Source organism: Xenopus laevis, chromosome 6S (assembly GCF_017654675.1).
Source record: "Xenopus laevis strain J_2021 chromosome 6S, Xenopus_laevis_v10.1, whole genome shotgun sequence".
In the NCBI taxonomy this organism is placed as follows: Eukaryota; Metazoa; Chordata; class Amphibia; order Anura; family Pipidae; genus Xenopus; species Xenopus laevis.
In genome coordinates this window covers 60,278,289-60,299,482 of record NC_054382.1, presented here as the reverse complement: position 1 = coordinate 60,299,482, position 21,194 = coordinate 60,278,289, and the positions used below count along the sequence as shown (strand labels likewise).

General features: G+C 37.6%; 1 protein-coding gene across 6 annotated transcripts in view; it reads left to right on the top strand.

The window, feature by feature from the left end:
- Positions 1 to 21,194, top strand: part of pcbp2.S (poly(rC) binding protein 2 S homeolog) — a 495,331-nt gene that overhangs the window by 327,368 nt on the left and 146,769 nt on the right. Inside the window, exon 1 of one of the 6 annotated variants that reach the window (XM_041567627.1) lies at positions 8,237 to 8,294. The exons of the other annotated variants lie outside the window; for them this stretch is intronic. The gene's annotated coding sequence lies outside the window, so the exon portion shown is untranslated. Of the gene's footprint in view, positions 1 to 8,236; positions 8,295 to 21,194 lie in introns of those variants that run through there. 6 annotated transcript variants of the gene reach the window in all.

Sequence of the window (21,194 nt, the reverse complement as noted above, 5' to 3'; positions counted from 1 at the left end):
TTTTTATTGATAAATAGGGGCAAATTGCAGATTCTATTTTTTTCCATTATGTTTTAAACTGAATCAGTTATCCTGCACTATAATTTTGTATTCAGCAGCAACTCCATTAGCCTGGTTGCCAGCATATATTAGTTGCTCTATTTTGTCTTATGTTTTACCTAATCCTGTTACAGAAAAAAATGATTTTAAACTGAGTTTAAAGTGCACCTGTAATAGGAAAATTGTTTTCCCTACTGGAAATGCGAGCTCATAGACCCTGCACTCTGGTTCAGGGAAACCATACTATTTTGACCAACGATTCTTCCTAGGGAGCACCATGCCACCTGCACAGGTCCGGGCAGTCAGGTTTGGTCGTGTTCATGGCTCACTCATTATGTGCATTTGTGTAACATCACACTCTATCACATAATAGGGAAACTGGGACCCTCCTAATTATTCATAAAATGGCTGCCTCCAACTGAGTTAGAAACCATAGACTCCCTAAGAGCATTTTTTTGACCAAAATAGTATTTATTCCCTAAACAAAGCAAGCTCATTTAGCCTGAAACTCCCGAGTGGGTAACAGTTTTCCTATGATAGGCCCCTTTTAACATCTTACAACTTATCCTGTACAAGACGAGGCTGCTTAGGAATGTATCAGTAAAATGTATGAAACTATAACAATTTAGAGAGTGACTGATTAGACTTGGCGAGCTGCTACTTAGAAACATTACAATGGGAAAACATAATTAATTGTAACATTAGCAGTTCATAATCATTGAGTTGTTTTACTGGGTGTGGAGAAATGTACACTATGCACATCATTTTTTTGGAGGAAAGTGACAAGGGGGGAGGGAGGACGGGAGGGGGGGGTTGCCGGAAGCACAGAAGCTGGAAGCAGGCAGTTTGCAGTGTAACTGGTGCCAAGCCCCAATAAAGATTTTATTGCAGGGGATACACAACCGATTCATATTTTAGTATTAAATCACACTAAATGAAAGGCTAAATGCATTTAAATTGCAGTAGAGCTAACATTGTATTTATCACGTTTTATGTATGTTACATATATTCAAGATTTATAAGACTTAAGCAAATCTCAATAATTTCTCCAAAACATGCTATTAAATAAAAAAATATATTTTATTCACATCAGTAGTTAAAAAACATGTATAGTATTCCCTCTAACGCCTAACGCGTTTCATGCTTACCCAGCACTTAGTCATAGGCAGAATCATTAAGCAAATCTGACTCAACAAATCTGATAAGCCAAGAAACAGTTAATCCATGAATACTAGTTCTGCACATCCATCGGTATGTAGTCACTAAAATATTTTTTAAGCTATAAATAGAGATGGCAAGGAACCACCTGTCCAGCTATTGTCTCCCTTCTCTCAAGTTAAGTTTTGTGTCACTCTTTGTTCTGAATTGTTAGAATAACAATTCCTCTATAGAAAATTGCGATGTCTGATATTTTCGTTAAGAACTTAAGAGCTGTACAGCTGCTGGAAAAATGTTGACATTACACGTATTATATTAGGTTCAGATCATCTTTGTAGTATGTGGAGAAATTTAACAAAAGCCCATGAGCTAAAAAACACAAGATTTAACACATATATGGCCCAATGAAAGGCAAATTACACATTTCAGCACGTTGTCAATGCAGCGAGCTGATTAAATTTAAATGGTTTAAAAGCTTTTTAACAAATGCAAATGTTCAGTGGATGTATTGCAGGAAAGAGAATAAAAGTTAAAACAGTTCACACTGATGATTTGATGGAAACAAGATTTAATTATTTATTACTTTTTAACCTAATTTCATTTCTTTCATGGAATGAAACCAGAATTGCCTTTTTCAATATTGAGTATTGAATTTTTTTTTGGTCCTAGATAAAAAAAATGCCACTGGGGGCACTGCTGCCAAAAGGCAAGTTGAGAAGCAGCAGAAACCTCTCCTGGTAACTTCAAGAGCTAGAATTAAAATAGATAAATGTGGCACCACAATCTTGGAATTGTACAAAACGTATTTACTTTTGGCCCACTCTCTCATCATACCCTGGGCTATTCCCACACACAGGCGCTTATCAATGTCTTCTCCAATCTCTAAAACCGAATGCACTTCTAATCCTGCAATCCTAATTCACGTAAAACATTCCCTTCTCTCCCTTTCTCATGTGCCCTCTGGAAAACACAATCAATTTGCAATAAATTGTATATACAAATCTTTTAACCTTCTGGCTATCACTGAAACATGGCTCTCTCTCTTACTGACCCTGCTTCACCTGCTGCCCTCTTCTATGGATTTTTCTCATTTACTCATACCCAGAGACTGGGAGATCATCACGACTGTGGGTTTGGATTTCTTCTCTCCCCCAAATGTAGGTTTTTAAACTCTAAACACAGCAACTTCTCTTTCCTTCACTTCTTTTGACGTCCACAGCATACGCTTGTTTTATCCAATCTCTCTGCATGTCACATTCATATTTCACCCCCCTGGTCCTACTCTACTTTCTTAGATCACTTTGCTGCTTGACTTCCATACTATCTCTTCAGTGACACACCTGCTCTCATTTTAGGTGACTTCAATATTACCATTGAAAACTCTGATTCTCCAACTAATTCTAAATTCCTCTCACTAACAACTTAATTTGGTCTCTCAGTGGACCGACTCTCCTACTCACATTGAGGGTCATGCTCTATATCTTATATTCTGCAACCTTACTAACTCTCCCTTCCCCCTATATGACCATCACCTACTTTCCTTTCAGATGACACTTTCATCTGTGCTATCACAACCATCTCTCTCCACCCACACATACAGAAACCTTAACACATTTGATCCACAACAATTATCATCTAGTTTCCCTTCTTCCATTCACATGCAAGTTGCTGGAAAGGCTTGTTAGATGATGATGATGAGTATGAAGTTGTAAAAATTCTGAATAAGCTTACTGCAATATGGCATATTGTTCATAATATTACTATGTAAATGTTGATAAGCTTTGTACAATTTCTGGGGAGTGATCTTCCTTGGCTTTTTTGTAAGCATCAGTTCCACAGTCTGTATGTTCCACTCTGCTAATCTATTGGACTGTGGATGATGTAGACTTGATGTTGTATGGCAAAACTCCCATACTTCCATAGCAAAAGCGTTGCATTCCTTGGAAGTTGTTACGTAAGGTATCCCAAACCCAGAACAAATCTCAAGGTCTCAGCCTCAGCTCACGCTTCCTCCTATAAAAGCCGTCTTTTGCTTCAGGGGAGCCCTCCGCTACTTGGATGCCACCAGGTCTTATAGTGAGAGGACCAAGGAGAGAGTTTTGGGCAGGCAATGGAACCACACATGAACTAGAGGAACGGGAAACAAAGAATGTGGTCGAGGGACAGGACAAGTTGATAACAAACATGAAGAGCAGTACAAAATCAGGAGTATTGCAGTACAGAAACAGGATCCGAGAGACTGTTCAATAAACAGGCAGAGATCAGGACAAATTAGTGATGGTCAGGATGGTCATGGCATAACATTTTTGTGTGGTTATCATGGCCTTTGAAGCATAAGCCACTGGCCTATTATTTTGAAGTAGAACAGCTCCAAGATCACTTTAAGAAGCATCAACAGAGATTGTCACAGGTGAATTTACATCAAATTATTTCAGGATTATAGCTTCTGTGAGCTTTTCAACTTGTTAAATGCTTGCTGCTGTTCTCCTTCCCATGTCCATATTATCTCATCTCTACTAAGTCTTGTGGGAGGGATGTTATAAAAGTTGGTAACAAAAAAAATATTTGCAAGGCGAAAAGTTATGCCTTTGCGCAAATTTATTATAGCTTTTGTGAACCTGGAAACTCTTTATCAACCTCTTCCGACAGTGGAAGTTTGCTCCAGTGTGCAGTGAATGTAATAAAAGTTACTGAAAAAGTTATGTTTGCTACAAAAAAATTTTTTACAACACATTCAAACACTTCTTAAAAGTGCGTAATTAAAATATACAATGCACAATTAAAATTTAATAATAATACAATAATAGTTTAAGGAAGAATATTACTATGAGAAATGTACATTTTTATTCTTATTTCAGCAAATTGCAACCATATTGCTTCTTTGTCTCTGCCCAGATGAATATATCATCAATATAGGTCTCCAAACCTCTAATACCTTCAAACAGTTGCTTTACAGTTGTATGAAAAACTTCTAGAGCAAATTTTAAACCAAATGCCATCTTGAGGTATTGGTAGCTGACAAATGATGTGTTAAATATTAACAAAGATCAGCTATTGTCATCTATCTTTATTTGCCAAAACTCAGAATTTGAGTCCAGTACTGAAAATAATTTTGCTTTGTGGAGTTTGTGTGATTTCCTCAACTGTGGGAAGCTAATAATGTTCTCTCAGTATAGCTGAGTTCAAGTCCCTGCAATCCAAATATACTCTCAAGCTACCATTGGTTTTTCTACCATTACTAGTGGATTCACCAACTTTGTTGGCTCTTCGATTCTTGCAATTACATTCAGTTTCAGTGACAGTTACATTTTATGAAGGAGTTACCTGATCAATAAACTCAAGTTTCATGTACCACATGTTTTACATTTAAATTAAACAAAATCAACTCCATGATACATTTTTAATAGCATCCCCAATTTTTCACAGGATCTGGTAACCTCATTTCTGCAATACTTGTATACACTACAGTAATTTAAGAATACATTGTTTTACAATAATAGCTTCCTGGTTAACTGTTTGATAGCCCAAATAAAACAAGAATATACAGGACTAGTGGAGGTGCTAAATAACATAAATAAAATAGAAACTAGACAGTAGCTGCATCAACATCCCTGCTGCTTCATGGGTACATCTTAGGGGTGTACATGCATGTGCTAACTCTACACAGAGAGAAGGAGAAGATCACAATGGTGGCACCATGCACACCCCCAAGGGCAACAAAGAGCAGGGTAACTTACAGCTGTCTAATATATTAAAGTTTACTTCTGTGTTTCTAGATGTGAAAGCTTATTTACTGCATTGTACCGGAGCAAGTACTGTAGTATAGGTGCATAGTGCAGAAAACATTGATTCAAAGGTGCCTTGTACCATATGCAGGTGTTTAGTGATTTGTCTTTTTGTGTCCCAGACACATCCAAGCTTGCCCATTCATAATATGCAAACGCTAGAGGCATTCCAGTGGACACCCAAATACCTGCTTATTCTGTATGTAGCATTGACAGATGCAGACCGTGTTTCATACAAGTGAGGTATGATCCTTTGCATTCCATTCTAGGAAAGCAAAACACCTCTGAGCAATGCATTTGGGACAAGGTTCATAGTGCAAAAAATGGTTGCCAATCAGCATTATGATTTTAAAAGTGACATAATAACTAAAAACATATGGCCACATGTTTTAAACTTTGAATTTATTTCATCCATCAGTACCAAAGGCACTGTCCCATAGTTGATCGATTTTTGTATTGACTTAAGATTCGCATTGTTCTTTGTGTTGTGTTCAGGGATGGCATTTAGAGAATGAAATTAAATATTTTTTTTTATTAAATAACGTTAGAATAATGACTGTTATGGGCAATGCTTGAATGGAAGCCTAAGTTGCCTTCAGAGGCATTTGACTACATGAGACAATGTCATCCTTATTGGCCTCATAAATGTGTAGACAGTGTGTGGGATTTTCTTTTTGGTAAATGGACAAAAGGGATTCAGAATTTATGAACTGGGACCTGCAGATGGGGTGAATGCGTAAGCAGTGTCAAACATAGCAGCTAGAAAAGAAACTGGCCACTTCTCGTTAATAATTAAATTTAGTTATTTTTTAACAACTCCGGATTACTGTTACAATAATTGATTGCCTGTATTGCACTCATTTTAAAACAAAAAAGAAATGGGTTTAAATGGGTGGTTTACTTTTAGACTTATTGCCGCTAAGGTTCTTGCTTAATAAAATATGTATTTTTTTAAATTGCCATTATTTTTATGCATTTTTCTTTAATATACACATATTAAAATCACAGATTACAGCTTGTACTGCTTCTGGTTCAACCTAGATTGGTGACCATACAAACCTACCATCTCTGACAGGCATAAACCAAATAAGGTCATTATTTGCTTCAGTGGTTAATGTACATATTAAATGATTTCGGGGTATAATATGAAATATATAATTTTGAATGCACAAAGTATTATTTTCCTGGTGACACCCTATATATATTCCCCATCACACTTCATTAAAGCATGGCATAGAATTCTAAATTGAGAGACTGTCTTCCCATGGGAGCCCTAAAATAATTGACAAACAAAAAGCTTGAAGATCCACAAAGATTATTTTTGTGCAATAATTATTTGGGGTTTGGAATTAAGGCACAATGACTGATATGATAACGCTTTCCTGCATCATTTGCCTTGTTTTGAGGTTATGTGGCACCACAAAGTGGGGCTTGAGACCCAAATGTCCAAAAGCAATTCATTTAGTGTCATCTAGAAGCATAAAGCCCAGTCAAGCAAGATTTTGTAAACATCTGTTGCCTTTAACAATTAGAGAGGTACATGATGTCTCTGAACTAGCATGGTTAGTAAATTAACATATATAAAAATGTAACCTAAATGAGTGCTTGAGCTTGAAAATGTATTGTACATGCACCTCCCCATGCAGCCTAACTCATATTGTTCAATGTTTATGATCATAATAAATACATAAACAGAACAAACAAAAAACATATTTGCTTTGTGCTTTCAGTTTTCTTCCAGTGGCATTATAGTTAGTGATGTATGCAGAATGGATATCATAAAAATCAGAGAACAGCTAATTGCTAAGAAAGCCACCCAGCCAATGTAGCAATTAACAGATTGTGTTTAATTATTTAAAAAATGAAAATACATGAGATACATTATACATTTATAATATTATTATTTTATTTTTTACATTTAATGTCATTTTAATATAGACCTTACTACTCTTTGGAACAGATATCCTGTGCACCCCCTTCTAGTTGATAAGTGATAGCACATGAACTCTGTCTCAGTAACAGCTGGAGGAGTCACATAATGCTTGTCCATATAGTACTTTAACACTTTAAATCATACACATACTTGATTTAAGTGTGTGGCTCTATAAATGTATTACTGCTCATTTACAAGGTACTGTTTGGACAAATGCCAAAAGTCGGTTTATGAAATAAATAAGGGAAGCTCTCAAGTACAAAAGATTGAAAAAAATGACAATGTGGAATTCTAAGAAAGCTTCTTCCATACTGGTGCTTCCAACAAAAGATCTACTCATAGAGGGAATTTATTCCTTGTTTTCTTGTTGACCTTTTTATCCAAAGGAAAGCAGTGTTCATTTGCATTTATGTTCAGTGAAAAGTAATGATTCTTTTTTTCACCCACTGATTATCTGGATTACTCTTTGTTTATGACTGACCCACAGGACCTTCTTTTGTATAACATGCAAGCTAAAATTATGGGAGTGAAAGTAATTTAATTAAGTTAGCTCTATTGTTTAACAGTATGAGTCCCTGGAGAGTGCTGCAGGTAAAATGGATGAATAAAAATATATATACAAATATATATTCCCAGGATACTACATGCTCCAAACAACTCTTTTAGCAACACAGGACATTAAAGTAACCAATGAATAGACTTAGACCCTTAAAGGGATACTGTCATGGGGGAAAAAAATTTTTCAAAGTTAATAGTGCTGCTCCAGCAGTAAAGAATGATTGAAGTTTATCAGAGCACAAGTCAAATGACCAGGGGCAGCTGGGAAATTGACAAATGTCTAGCCCCATGTCAGATTACAAAATTGAATATAAAAAAATCTGTTTGCACTTTTGAGAAATGGATTTCAGTGCAGAAGTCTGCTGGGGTAGCACTATTAACTGATGTGTTTTGAAAAAACATGTTTTCCGATGACAGGATCCCTTTAATATTAGGCTTTGAGTGTACTTCTAATATTTTCTGATTGCAATGTACAGGGTGTTATAGACCCACTCCTCTCCTTTGGAATGATCTGTAATTATGTATTGCATTTAGCCATTCAGAAGACACAAGTGGGCTGATTCCTCCTCAGCCTTAGACTCCTTTTATTTTTTAAGTGAACAAGGAAGAAGCACCATGTGCATATAAATGAATGTCACGAGAATGAGCTTTTTCATACCAGCATAAAACAGACTATTATCCTAGGGGCATCTGATCTAAATGAGCAAATATCATATCTTTTGAAGCACCCTGGGACAAATATTGCATTGTGACACAGGCTTTTTCTGGCTGTAACAAAGCATCTTTTGTGGACACAAAGTATCAGAACTGCTTTTTAAAAGGTAGGAAAAACTGAATCTCAGTAGTGTATGAGGGGTTTATTAGGTTTGTTTGTGTATTGTTTTGTGCGGCATGGTGTTGTTTTGTTGTAGGTCATTTAGAAACCAGATGTGGAATATTTTTTTGTTCATATATATCCTACTTCATTCTGGTTGTTTATCATTATCTGGTTGTTATCACTTTAAAATAATGACATATATTGTATACCATTTTAAATAATCTTATTTTCATATAATATTCACATGCATTGCATACTTTTATATAACAAACCTTATCACTCAGCAATATGGGCTACACTGAAATGCATTTATTCTTGTTTGCAGTGCTTCTAAATATGTGAATCATTGCATTAGAAACTGCTGCAAAATCTAATTCCATTTATATCTGAACAGCATAAATTCAAATCTTCTATTCTATTTTCAAGAATTATAATGCTTCTGTTATAGAAGCATCATTTAAATAAATACTGATCAAGCAATTGCTTTACATAAAAAGTCAGATTTCTTGTAACTCTTTCTTGACACTAATATCCAGAGCCACACTGGGATGCTGCCAGTATAGATCCCATGCCTCTGCTAAGGCAGAGATTTGGATAGGAAACAAGTCTCCACCCAGAAATAAAATCAGTTACTGTGGCCATGGACTGCAGCAGGAGTAGTAAAGCACCCAATGTAACCCACACAATATGTAGATAGGTAGTATTTAGTAATATTAGCAAGAAAATATATAGGTAATGTAAACAATGTCAACATAGCACGTAGGATATTAAGCAATATACACTTTAAGAATGCTGAATGTGCATACAGGATATGGTGGAAGGTGATGATGGTGTTAATATGAGTTATAGTTCTCAAATGTGATTATATATGTTGGGTTTAGAAAAAAAATTTATATCAAAAATTTCCCCCCAGATTGGTGGTAGGGGCATACTTTCCTCCGGACCTATGTTCAAAATGTGTGTAAGAGAACCAGGGCCACCATCGGGGGGACAGGGGGGACAAGTGTGTGGGGGGCCCGGCAGTGCTGCAGTTTAGAAAGAGCCAGGCCCCCCTTGCCAGCGCCGAAGATCTGCGGCCAGCCGAACAGCCAAAAATGCGGAAGTCCCAAAGCGGCAAAAAGACCCGGAGTCACGAAAACAGCCGAAATCGAAGTCCTGAAAAGAAATGAATTACTGAAGCGCGAAAAGACCCAAAGTCACGAAAGGAGGCAAAGTTGAAGTTCTGAAGCCACAAGTTCAATTCTACTAAACACCAATTTGTGTTTTTTTTTTAATCCCCTGGCCACCAATGTATTATTTTAATATTCTATAGGCCCCTGCCACCAATGTTTTTTTTTTTAATATTTTTTGGGGCCCCAATTTTTTTAACTTGTAAGGGGGGCCCTGGCGCCAATGTTTTTTTTAAAAAATGTTTTTTCGGGCCCCAATTTTTTTAACTTGTAAGGGGGGCCCTGGCACCAATGCTTTTTAAAAAAACTTTTATGGGCGGTCCTGGCGGCCCTGGCTACAATGCCAAACTTATAAGGGAGCCCTGACCATATAGTTTTTTATAACTTGTGTGTATGGGGGTTACTTTTTTAGTGCTGATGTCTGTGTGGTCTTTTAACTGTGATGTGGAGTGGGCGGGGTCTGGGGCGGGGCTTGGGCACCAGGCTGGGTGGGGCCCCAAAAATGTTGTTGTACGGGGCAACATGATTTCTAATGGTGGCCCTGAAGAGAACACCCAAACAGCTGCTAAGTAAGGATGTTCTCACTTGGTATTCAAGAGAAGCCACACCTTCTGTACTACATGTCCTTCAAACATACCAAACAATGGTTCCGTTGGATGATGGAACTTGTCATGTGCTATGGTTTTATTAGGACAGGTCCATGAATGTTTTAGGGGCATATTTATTACACTCTGTAAATTTGCCCAAAAAATGGTGCAAATGATGTTTATGAAGCTACGTGTAATTTTATGCCATGCAAATGCAAATTTGATGCTGTTATTGTACATTGCTTTCTGGCAGGAGTCCCTCAAAATAAATGAGTAAAAAAATCACACTGTTTTTCACATGGCAAAGCCTGGCGATATGTGGTGTATTATCTTGCTGTTTTTTACACATCATAGTAAATATGCCCCTTGTAATTGTTTGCCGGAGTTTCTTCTGTGAGGATAGAAAATTGCCTTTGTAAAGTTTTGGGGGTCCCAGTGGTATTTGCACCATAAATGAAGTCCAAAATATAATATACCATACTTCAGCCACATAATGTGTTCAGTCTGCATCAAGTTAATAATTTGGCTTTCAGAGAAAACTTTTCCCTAGTGAAATTCACTAGGGAACTCACATTCACCTGCTGCTCACTTCCTTAAAACGCCCATTGGATGTCCAGACCATACATCTGGCTGGTTAAACCTGTGGTGTCTCTTAAAGGGGTGGCTCTTAAAGGGATGGTTCAAAACCTAAAGAATGAGGCTATATATCTGCTATCCAGGATATATGCCCTCCGACTTTTTGATTTATAGACTGTTGATTATTTGAACCTTCATCCAAATGATTCATGCATTTTTGGGTATTTTAGGCCACTATTTAACATAGTTACATTGTTTCATAGTTAATTTGGGTTGAAAAAAGACCAAAGTCCATCCTCAAGATGAAACCCAGCACACATACACACTCACGCCAACCACTCCATACACTGACAAACTATATATACCTATATCTATATTAATTGAAGATTTTAGTATCACTATTCTGCATATATATAATAAATATTATGCTTGTCCACAAAATTGTCCAAGTCCTTCTTAAAGTCATTACTGTGTAGAAACTCTCTCTTTCTTCTTTTCCAATTAACTTCTTTACTTTTATATTAAGCCACATAGAGTGCTTCTTGGTGCTTCTACATTTACTTCTTAAGGGAATAAATTGAGAACAGTCACCATTTAATATCAGTTTAAATGACAACCATTTCTGTTCTGTGTTTTTATCTGAAAACATAATGCCCCAATCTATGCTCTGAAGGGCATCCCTCAAGGGAAGAGCTCCACCCATATGACTTCAGCCCCCTCATTTTCTAACATCTCTCATTCAGCCATGTTTCGGCCACACCAATTACATCATATTTTCCCTCCAGAGCCAGCACTTCCAGCTCTCCTATTTTACCAGTAATGCGTCCTCATGTCCTTTAGAACAGCTAAGACTGAGGAATGCAGGGTCACTCTTTGGCAGTTGATATCAGATACAGCTGGTTCCCTGAGTATCTTGGAAAACATTTTGAGGATCATTTATGAACACAGGTCAAATCTGCATCTGGGCAGTAACCCATAGTAGTAGAATTATTAGACAAGGAGCACCAGCAGGCTTAAAATCCATATTTTATTGAGTCTTCATTTAAAATTAGAGCAGGACATGTATCCCAAAGCACACTTGACACGTTTCGTGGACTAAGCCACTTTCTCAAAAGCTGTGCTAAATCTGTCCATGTGAACAATTAAAAAGTAACACCACACCCCCTGTAAAAACATTAACCCCTGCGTTACTGACCCATACAACACATCGTGACTTGTAACTAGATATTGCAATAAGAGAAAATGGACTAGCTCATATTAATCATAAGCCAATAGTAGGGTTGCACCAAATCTAATTGCACTAATCAGGTTTGTTTATAATTTATATGGTATTCCATGGTTATGTGAAAAAACCCATGGCAGACAGGGCAGAGTACAAAGTGCAAAATAGGGAGCAAACCCCCATGCCCTTTCTATGTTATGCCGCACTTAACACCAGGGTGCAGGTTTCTGCACTAGAATGGAGCACATGGATAATGCACCCCTCAGTTGGTGTATGTATATACTGTATTCGTGAGAGACAGGCTGGCAGGCTGCATGTTCTGTATGGGTAATGGACCTTACAAGGAAAGGTAATAAAAAATGCAATGATTAGCAGGCACATTTGAAAACAGTTGAAAACAACCCTTCAAAAGTTCATTAGTGTAAATTCATTTGATGCTTATTCTAATTAACCCATGTTATGATATAATATACTATTTTGGGAATTTTGAGCTAAGGAATGTTAACTCTAGTTTTACAGCTTTTATAACAAAAATATGTCAGGATCTTTGTGCATGTTAAAAAAAACAGACTTGCTGGAGAGTGAGAGGTAAAGTAGCTCCCACCTAGTGCGGGTGTACTAGTACTGTTGGGGGGGGGCAGTTAAAAAAAAAATTACTGTTAGCCTCAACCAGAGTGTTTGGACAACAGGTGCCCCTTAACTCTAACCTTGAAAAATGAACTTGCCACTCTCAGTATGTTTGTTCAAACAATTTGTCCATTGCTGCTGAAATTAGAATTAGTCTATGTGATCATAGCACAGAGACAGCTCAAAAAAGCTTGCCTCAACTAACTTGTCAGAAAAATTACCATATTTTTTAAATCACAACATGGTTCTCTAGTGTAATTATAAACGGACACTAAATAGCGTCTGTCGCAATTTGCAGAACTATGTGCTATGACATATTGATGTGAGTAAGCAGCCACTCATGAATCTTGCTCAAATTGTGGCAGAGGAATTAGAGTGAAAATGACATTACATGACATTGCAACATATAGCAATACCCCAGTGGATGCGCCAACCCTGAAATAACCAACAGATCTTGGATATTGGTTGTTTTCAGGGTTCCCTAGCATACACACTGTACATGCTGTTGTGTTAAATTTTTCAGGGTCACATTGGCAGTGCCCACAAGTTGCTAGTAGCATGTTGCAAGTGCCTTTGTGAATAGCATCAATACATCCTGCTTTTTTTGTCTATTCTAGTAGTTTGTACTTACATACATCTAAAGGAGCCCTAATGTGTCAGTGCATCTTCATATCTTCTTGAATAAGGGCCACAATTGTACTGACATGACCAGGTAGCTAAATGTTCAGAAAACAACCATTGTAAAAAAACAAAAAAAAACTAACATTTTGGGACAAAAAAAGTAAAGAAATATTTTTGTTCCTAGTGAAAAGTGGTGAGCTTATGTGCTAACATCTCATGTGACTCAAAGTGTGAAAGTCCCAGCAGCCAGAATCTTTCATTTGCAAACAGACTAAACTTGTGATTTACATGTGACTAGTAGGATGAATATACATTAAAAAAAAATGATTAGTGACATTATGTGATTTTTTTTTATCTTCACATCCACATTTTTCTACTTAATCATAGTCTGAATGAGGCTATTGTCCCAGCGATTTGATCGTTGTACTCTGCAGTTATGCAGAGTATATAATGTTTTCAACAAATCTGCTACCATGTAAGGCCCCATCTAGAATATGCCATACAGTTTTGGTCTCCATCACTCAAACAGGAGATTATTGTAGAGGGTACAGAGAAGGGCAACTAAGCTGGTAAAAGGTATTGAAAATCTTAGCTATGAGGAAATACTGGCCAAATTGGGGATGTTCACGCTGGAGAAGAGGCGCTTATGATGACTATGTATAAATATATAAGGGGATCATATAATAATCTCTCTAATGCTTTATTTACCAGTAGGTCTTTCCATCTGACACAAGGTCATCCATTCCGATTAGAAGAAAAGAGGTTCCGCCTAAATATTCGGAAGGGGTTTTTTGCAGTGAGAGCTGTGAAGATGTGGAATTCTCTCCCTGAATCAGCTACATTAGATAGCTTTAAGAAGGGGTTGGATGGCTTTTTAGCAAGTAAGGGAATACAGGGTTATGGGAGATAGCTCATAGTCCAAGTTGATCCAGGGACTAGTCCGATTGTCATTTTGGAGTCAGGAAGGAATTTTTCCCCCTCTAAGGCAAATTGGAGAGGCTTCAGATGGGTTTTTTTTGCCTTCCTCTGGATCAACTGGCAGATAGGTAGTTAATAAAAAAAAAAGGTTGAACTCGATGGACATGTGTCTTTTTTCAACCTTGCTTACTATGTTACTATGTTCACATATACGATATATATAATTTCCTGCAGACTTAAGCATGTTACAGGAGCTGATATAAATGGTATCTTCAGGAATTCCCCATGTGATTGGCATAGTCTGCATGCCTTGTCCTCATTCCAGGTGTCAAAAAGCAGATCATTCTGCAATCAGTATGGGATCCCATTTAATGGATCCTCAAGTGCAATAAACTATGTTTATTAACTTACATATGGATATCGACCACAGGGTGGTTGACTTTGTGTTTGTTCTTGAGTCTTGGCACTAAAAATTGTCCTATAGTCTTTTGCTGTTCTAAAAAGGTATTATAGTTTCTTGGTATGCGGGGGATACATATGTGTTAAAGGAAAACTATACCCCCAAAATGAATACATAAGCAACAGATTTAAATCAAATTAAGTGACATATTAAAGAATCTTACCAAACTGGTATATATATTTAAGTAAATATTGCCCTTTTACATCTCTTGCCTTGTACCACCATGTTGTGATGGTCTCTGTGCTGCCTCAGAGATCACCTGACCTGAAATACTACAGCTCTAACTATAAAAGGAAGATGTGTGGAAGCAAAAGAAAGAACTCTGTCTGTTAATTGTCTCATGTGACCTAATAGGTATGTTTGTTTTACTTGTTTGTGTGCATCGTGTATCCCAGGATCCCAGGGGGCAGCCATTGTTTTTTAAAATGGTAATTTTCTATTTATGATTACCCAATGGTACATACTACTAAAAAAATGAATTATTATTAAAATTGTTTATTTGCATGAAACAGGGTTTTTCATCAGCTGTTTTATGCAATATATTTTTATAGAGAACTACATTGTTCGGGTATAGTTCTCCTTTAAATGGATGGTGCCTTCCTGCAATATGGTAAATTATGGAAAAAGTTGTGAAAAAACTTTTACAGTTAGCAGTTCTTAAAAAAAATGTTTACCATTCTAATATGATTGTTTGAGTCTTCAATGGCCATTAAAGCCACAATAACTGTGGAGTCGGATAACTGTTAGTTTTCAGAAGGAATTTTCTGTAGATCCCAACTGAGACATATGAAGCAATTCAGTTAGGTCTTCTTTGAGAGATTCCAGTTATCAATCACCTATATTTCTAAATATCATGGTTTTATAAATGGATGACATTAGTGGATTTCCATCTTAGTACAGATTAAGTGTTTCTTTATATCTGCTTTACTTGTTTCTACATTTACAGTTCCTGGTATAGAATAATTGAAACACATGGTTTTAGAGAAGAATGACATTTGGTTCATGAACCCCATAATTAGTTCCCCTTCCTAGTGCTAAGCAGTAATTAAATTTGCCACTTGTGCTCTGCTGATTCATTTATTTAGCTATTTAATTGCTAGACTCAAAGTGTCTTTATCTCCGGAACTGCAACACTTTACTTAGACAAAGGAATAGCATAAAGCATTTTTGAGGCGGGCATGTAAGAAAGAAAGGAACATTTGTGCATGATCATTTTACTTGCATAATATTATAGAGTGTTTAACTTACTTTAAATGTTCCTATCGTTTCCTTGAAAAGAAGGAACTAGCAGCTATAGCATACAAGCGATGCTTGTTCATGGGATCGGTGATGTTTACAAAAACATATAAATGACCATATAAACGGCATGCTGGACAATTTTATTATATTGCACCCCCAAAATGTATTGTTTGGTGCCTCCGTTAACTGAGTCATTTCCACTGCAGAATTGTGAGTGTCTCTTAGCATGAGCCTATGTGTAACATCAGCTACACCACTGGTGCACCAATCAGCAATACAGTTACAGTATCTTCATTAAATACAAAACTGAGAGGACTGTTTTACTCAACGTCATGCGACCAGTATTGGAAATCCTAGAGTAAAAATAAATATTTATGACTGAGAAAGTTTATTCCATATCTGAAAAGTAAGTTTGTTCGTTCTTGAAAATTGGAATTGTTAGTTCTTTTATCTTTGGTGCTAGATAAATAAATGCAGACCACTTTTGCTACTATGGGAAGTCCTGCACTGATTTACTTTTTTTGGTGCTACAGGAGTCCTGTGTCTACAATATCTGAGAGAGGAGGTATACGTATAAATGTGTTTTTGTGCCCTGTAAAGGGCTAAAAAGACATACAGGTATTGTATCCCTTATCTGGAAACCCAAGCTCTGAATTATAGTATGCGATCTCCTATAAAGTCCATTTTAAGCAAATAATTATAATTTTTTTAAAAATCACTTCCTTTTTCTCTGTAAACAGTGTTTTGCAGTTGTAGTGGAAATTTATTTACTGGAGCCCAGCATGAACCCATATTGGTAGGAAAAAAGAACCTGTTTGGTTTATTTAATGCTTACATGTTAGTAGACTTAGGGTATGAAAAAATCACTTCCTTTTTCTCTGTAAACAGTGCCTTGCAGTTGTAGTGGAAATGTATTTACTGGAGCCCAGCATGAACCCATATTGGTGGAAAAAGAACCTGTTTGGTTTATTTAATGTTTACATGTTAGTAGACTTAGGGTATGATGAACTATGCCTCATAGAAGAGATAATGGCCTGCTGGTAAAAGCTCCAGAGCCTGCACTGGGGATACCAGAAACTAAGTTAAGGTAGTGAACTGTTAACCATGAACAGCAGTGCAGAAATAGGGTGCTTTAACTGAATAAAATAAATGCATCTTTTTGAGGGCCTTTAGCATTGCCTTTTAAGAAGGCTACTCCCAACAATCGTTAAATATAGGAATTACATCAGCTTTCCTTCAATCCATACCATACCCGATGAAAGTGAGTCTGATGAAATCAGAAATAGAGGTCAGTCTAAAACTGAACTAAGCTCTTCTAGTACCAGAAGGCGTATTCCATCTGGCCCTGGTGCTTTGTTCACATTAATTCTGAGTAAAGCTTTATGAACCATATTCTGAGTCAGCCACTGATTCGACTGAGCTGAGCCAACAGTGCAGCTATGAGATGGGTCTGGGAACTCTTGACTGCTCTATTGTATACACTGAAAAAAAGAACCAATTTAGCACATTTGCCATTTCTGTATCTGTTACAGGCATACTGACACTATTATTTAAAGATGCAGCCAGCATCAACCTGCATCTTTTTATTATTAATAAAAAAACTTTTTGGGGTTAGTCTAAGCCTCTGCCGCAATGCACTCCTCATTTTCTTTCTTAGCCTTCCAGATTGCTGTTTTACAATGTTTATTACAGTGTTTATATTCATTAAATGCATAACCATTGCTGTTCTGTGTTTTTAGCAGAAAACATAATGCACCAATCTATGCTCTGAAGGAGCTTAACATGTGCTTGACTGAAATTCAGGGTTTTTGTTGCCCCAGTGTATTTTTGTTTTTTGCACTAGATATTAAATTATAGTACATTATGGTCACTATTACCCATGGGTTATATTACTTGCACATTTGCTGTGCAAGTTTAAAATCTCCTCCAAACCCTCCTCCAAACCCTCCAAGCCATCTTTTCCCCCAAAGCAGCTGCACCATTATCACTGATGTGCAGCCTATCCCTGGCAAAGAGTGTGTAGCTGATTGTAAAATCAGCCAAGATCTCCAGAAACCCAAAGTTCTCCTCCATACACCAATTTCTGAGCCACAAATTAATTTTCCTAAATTATTCTTCCTTATGGCACAGGTATTCTCTGAGAAAATTACATTGGAAGTCCTCTCCCTCAATCTAGTTTTAAAATTCATTCTTAAGAAATGCCTCTTCCTCTAACTTTGTCATTGGTACCTACAGTAGAAGCCCCCTTTTACATCCCCTGATTTTAAGTTTTCCCTCATTTTACATTGTTGTTTTGTGGTCCCACCTATTTATTATGCATAATCAGGGCCGGAACTAGGGGTAGGCAGGGTAGGCACGTGCCTAGGGCGCAAAGCTTTGGGGGCGCCAGGCATGTACCTTCTCTGCCTCTGCTACACCCTAGTCCGGTCCCCAGTCCTCGCTCTGGCCGGCATGTGGGGACTTTTTCGCATATGCGCGCTCTCCCTTTAGTGCCGCCAGTTTTGACGCGCACGCACGGTTTCATTGCACCCATTTCTCCCCACATGCGCGTGCACAGTTTTTTGCACATGCGGACTTGGACCTATGGGGCACTACTACCAGCAAGGCTGCCTAGGGCGCCTGGCTGGGCTGGCCCGGCGATGTGCATAATACAGAACATGACATTGGCAGAGACAAATACCTGTCGTTTTCCCCAAACTGGCCTAGAAATAACCAACTCGCTCACCATCCATTTATTTTGTTGGAATCTTTTTTGGCCACAGCTTTATTGCACCAAACATAATTTAACAATAGATAACACATATATCAATAACAATTTATATTAACAACATTGTAAACATACAAATATGAACAGTGATGTACCATTAATTTAATCCTCTGCAAGGCCCCTGGCAATGGACCCAATTAAGTGCATGCAATCGTACCAGCTACCAGCCACTTGTGCCATCCATCATGATGGGTTTGCTGGATTTCATGATACCACCAATACAACATACCCTCCCAGAGACCAATGCTCTTAGAGTGGAACATCATCAACCAAGTTGCATTAACCAACTTGGGACTTGGTAAAAACTCCAAAACTCAATTAACTCTCCCCATTGCCAGGGACCTGCCGTCCGACTGTGACAACGGGCTATCCCCTCTCATCACATCAATCAATTGTGACAACTAGCACAAAGGGTTAATACAAGGGAGGGAGGGTGGGACTCCTTTTTATTTTCCAAAATGGATTCCCTCCTTAACGGTTAGTGTTATCAATCCCCTTAAAACTCCACCCCCCCACTACGTCACTAAACCCACTACTAATCCCCTGCCAGGCAGCTTTGTCCCAACCCTGTCATGTACTCTTTTGCCAGTATGTGCTGTCCCAGGTTTCACTTTTCCCTGATTTGACATTTTCTTGGATTTTACACCATTTTTTTCTGGTCGCCTGAAAAACGTGAAATGGGGGTTCTACTGTGTGTGTACCAATGACAATTTCTCAGGCAATGGAGACAATTAAATTATACTACGTCTTTATTCTCCTGCTTACTCCACATACAGAGAAAAAGGAACTGTTTATCTCAGTCAGGTTCTTGGAGTAAGGTTCTTAGTGGGGTCCCTCAGGGTTCAGTATTGGGTCCACTTTTATTTAACTTGTTCATTATTGACTTGGGGGGGTATTGTAAGTAATGTATCAGTATTTGCAGATGACCCAAAACTATCCAGCCCAATTAATTCCATCCAGGATGTGTCATCCTTGCAACAGGATCTTGACAAACTGGCAATCTGGGCAGCTAAGTGGCAAATGAGATTCAATGTTGATAAATGTAAAGTCATGAACCTGGGATGTAAAGATATCTAAACCACTTATACCCTTAATGGGACTGCACTAGGCAAATCCATTATGAAAAAGGACCTTGGAGTCATTGTAGATAATAAACTTGGCTGTAGCAAGCAATGCCAGTCAGCAGCATCAAGGGCAAATAAGGTCTTGAGCTGTATTAAAAGGGGCATTAATTAACGGCAGGAAGGGTCATTCTTCCACTGTATAGAGCACTGTTTAGGTCCCACCTGGAATATGCCGTACAGTTTTTGTCTCCAGTGCTCAAACAGGGCATAATTGGAGAGGATACAGAGAAGGCCAACTAAGCTGGTAAAAGTTATGAAAAATCTTAGCCATGATAAAAGACTAGCCAAATTGGAGTTATTCATGCTGGAGAAGAGGCACTTAAGGGGTGATATGTAGGGATAAGCGAATTTTTATGCCTTGTTTCGCAGCGGAAATGATGCCCATAGACAACAAAAATTTTTCAACGCCCATAGACTTAAATTGGCAATGGCGAAATTTTGCTGGCGGCGCATTTTTAACGAAACGGGTCAAATTCGCCCATCCCTGGTTATATGATAACTATGTATAAATATACATGGGGATCATATAATAATCTCTCTAATGCTTTTATTTACCAGTAGGTCTTTCCAGCTGACATAAGGTCACCCATTATGTTTAGAAGAAAAGAGGTTCCGCCTAAATATTCAGAAGGATTTTTTTACAGCAAGAGCTGTGAAGATGTGGAATTCTCTCCCTGAATCAGTTGTACTGGCTGATACATTAGATAGCTTTAAGAAGGGGTTGTATGGCTTTTTAGCAAGTGAGGGAATATAGGGTTATGGGAGATAGCTCATAGTACAAGTTGATGCAGGGACTAGTCCGATTGCCATTTTGGAGTCAGAAAGGATTTTTCCCCCTCTGAGGCAATTGGAGAGGCTTCGGGTGGGGTTTTTTGTCCTCCTCTGGATCAACTAGCAGTTAGGCAGGTTTAAAAAGTTAAAAGTTTGAACTTGATGGACATGTGTTTTTTTTATATAACTATGTTACTATGTTACACTAAGGGGCATATTAACTATTATAAATTTTACACATTTTCTTATGTGAATTCTGTTGGAAGCAATGTATAATAACGGTGTTAAATCTGGTGTTCACATGCCATAAAATTATATACACCTTCGCCATTTATTTTACACAGCTTTTTACAATGTTTTTTGGGCAAATTTAGTTTTACACGGCATATTATATATGCCCCTAAACACACAGCAGTCAATTATTACCACTTACTCCCTACTTGTACCCAGCACTCTCAGCATGCGCAGCAAACAACACCTTTTTTAAAGCCAGCTTAACACTTAATTCACATGCAACATGCAGATTTATCAAAGGTCGAGGTGAATTTTCGTATTGAAAAAATTCTAATTTCGAGCTATTTTTGTATACTTCGGCTAGGGAATAGTCCAAATTCTATTTGAATTTGCAAAGAATTTGAAAATTTGAATATCAAATTTATCATGTACTGTCTCTTTAAAATTAGACTTAGACCATTCGCTATCTAAAACCTGCCAAATTGCTGTTCTAGCCTATGACCTCCCAGAACATATTTGGAGTCAATTGGTGGTCTCTGAAAAATCAAAGGTTTTTTTGGGGAAAAAGTTTGAATTGAATTTGATTGAA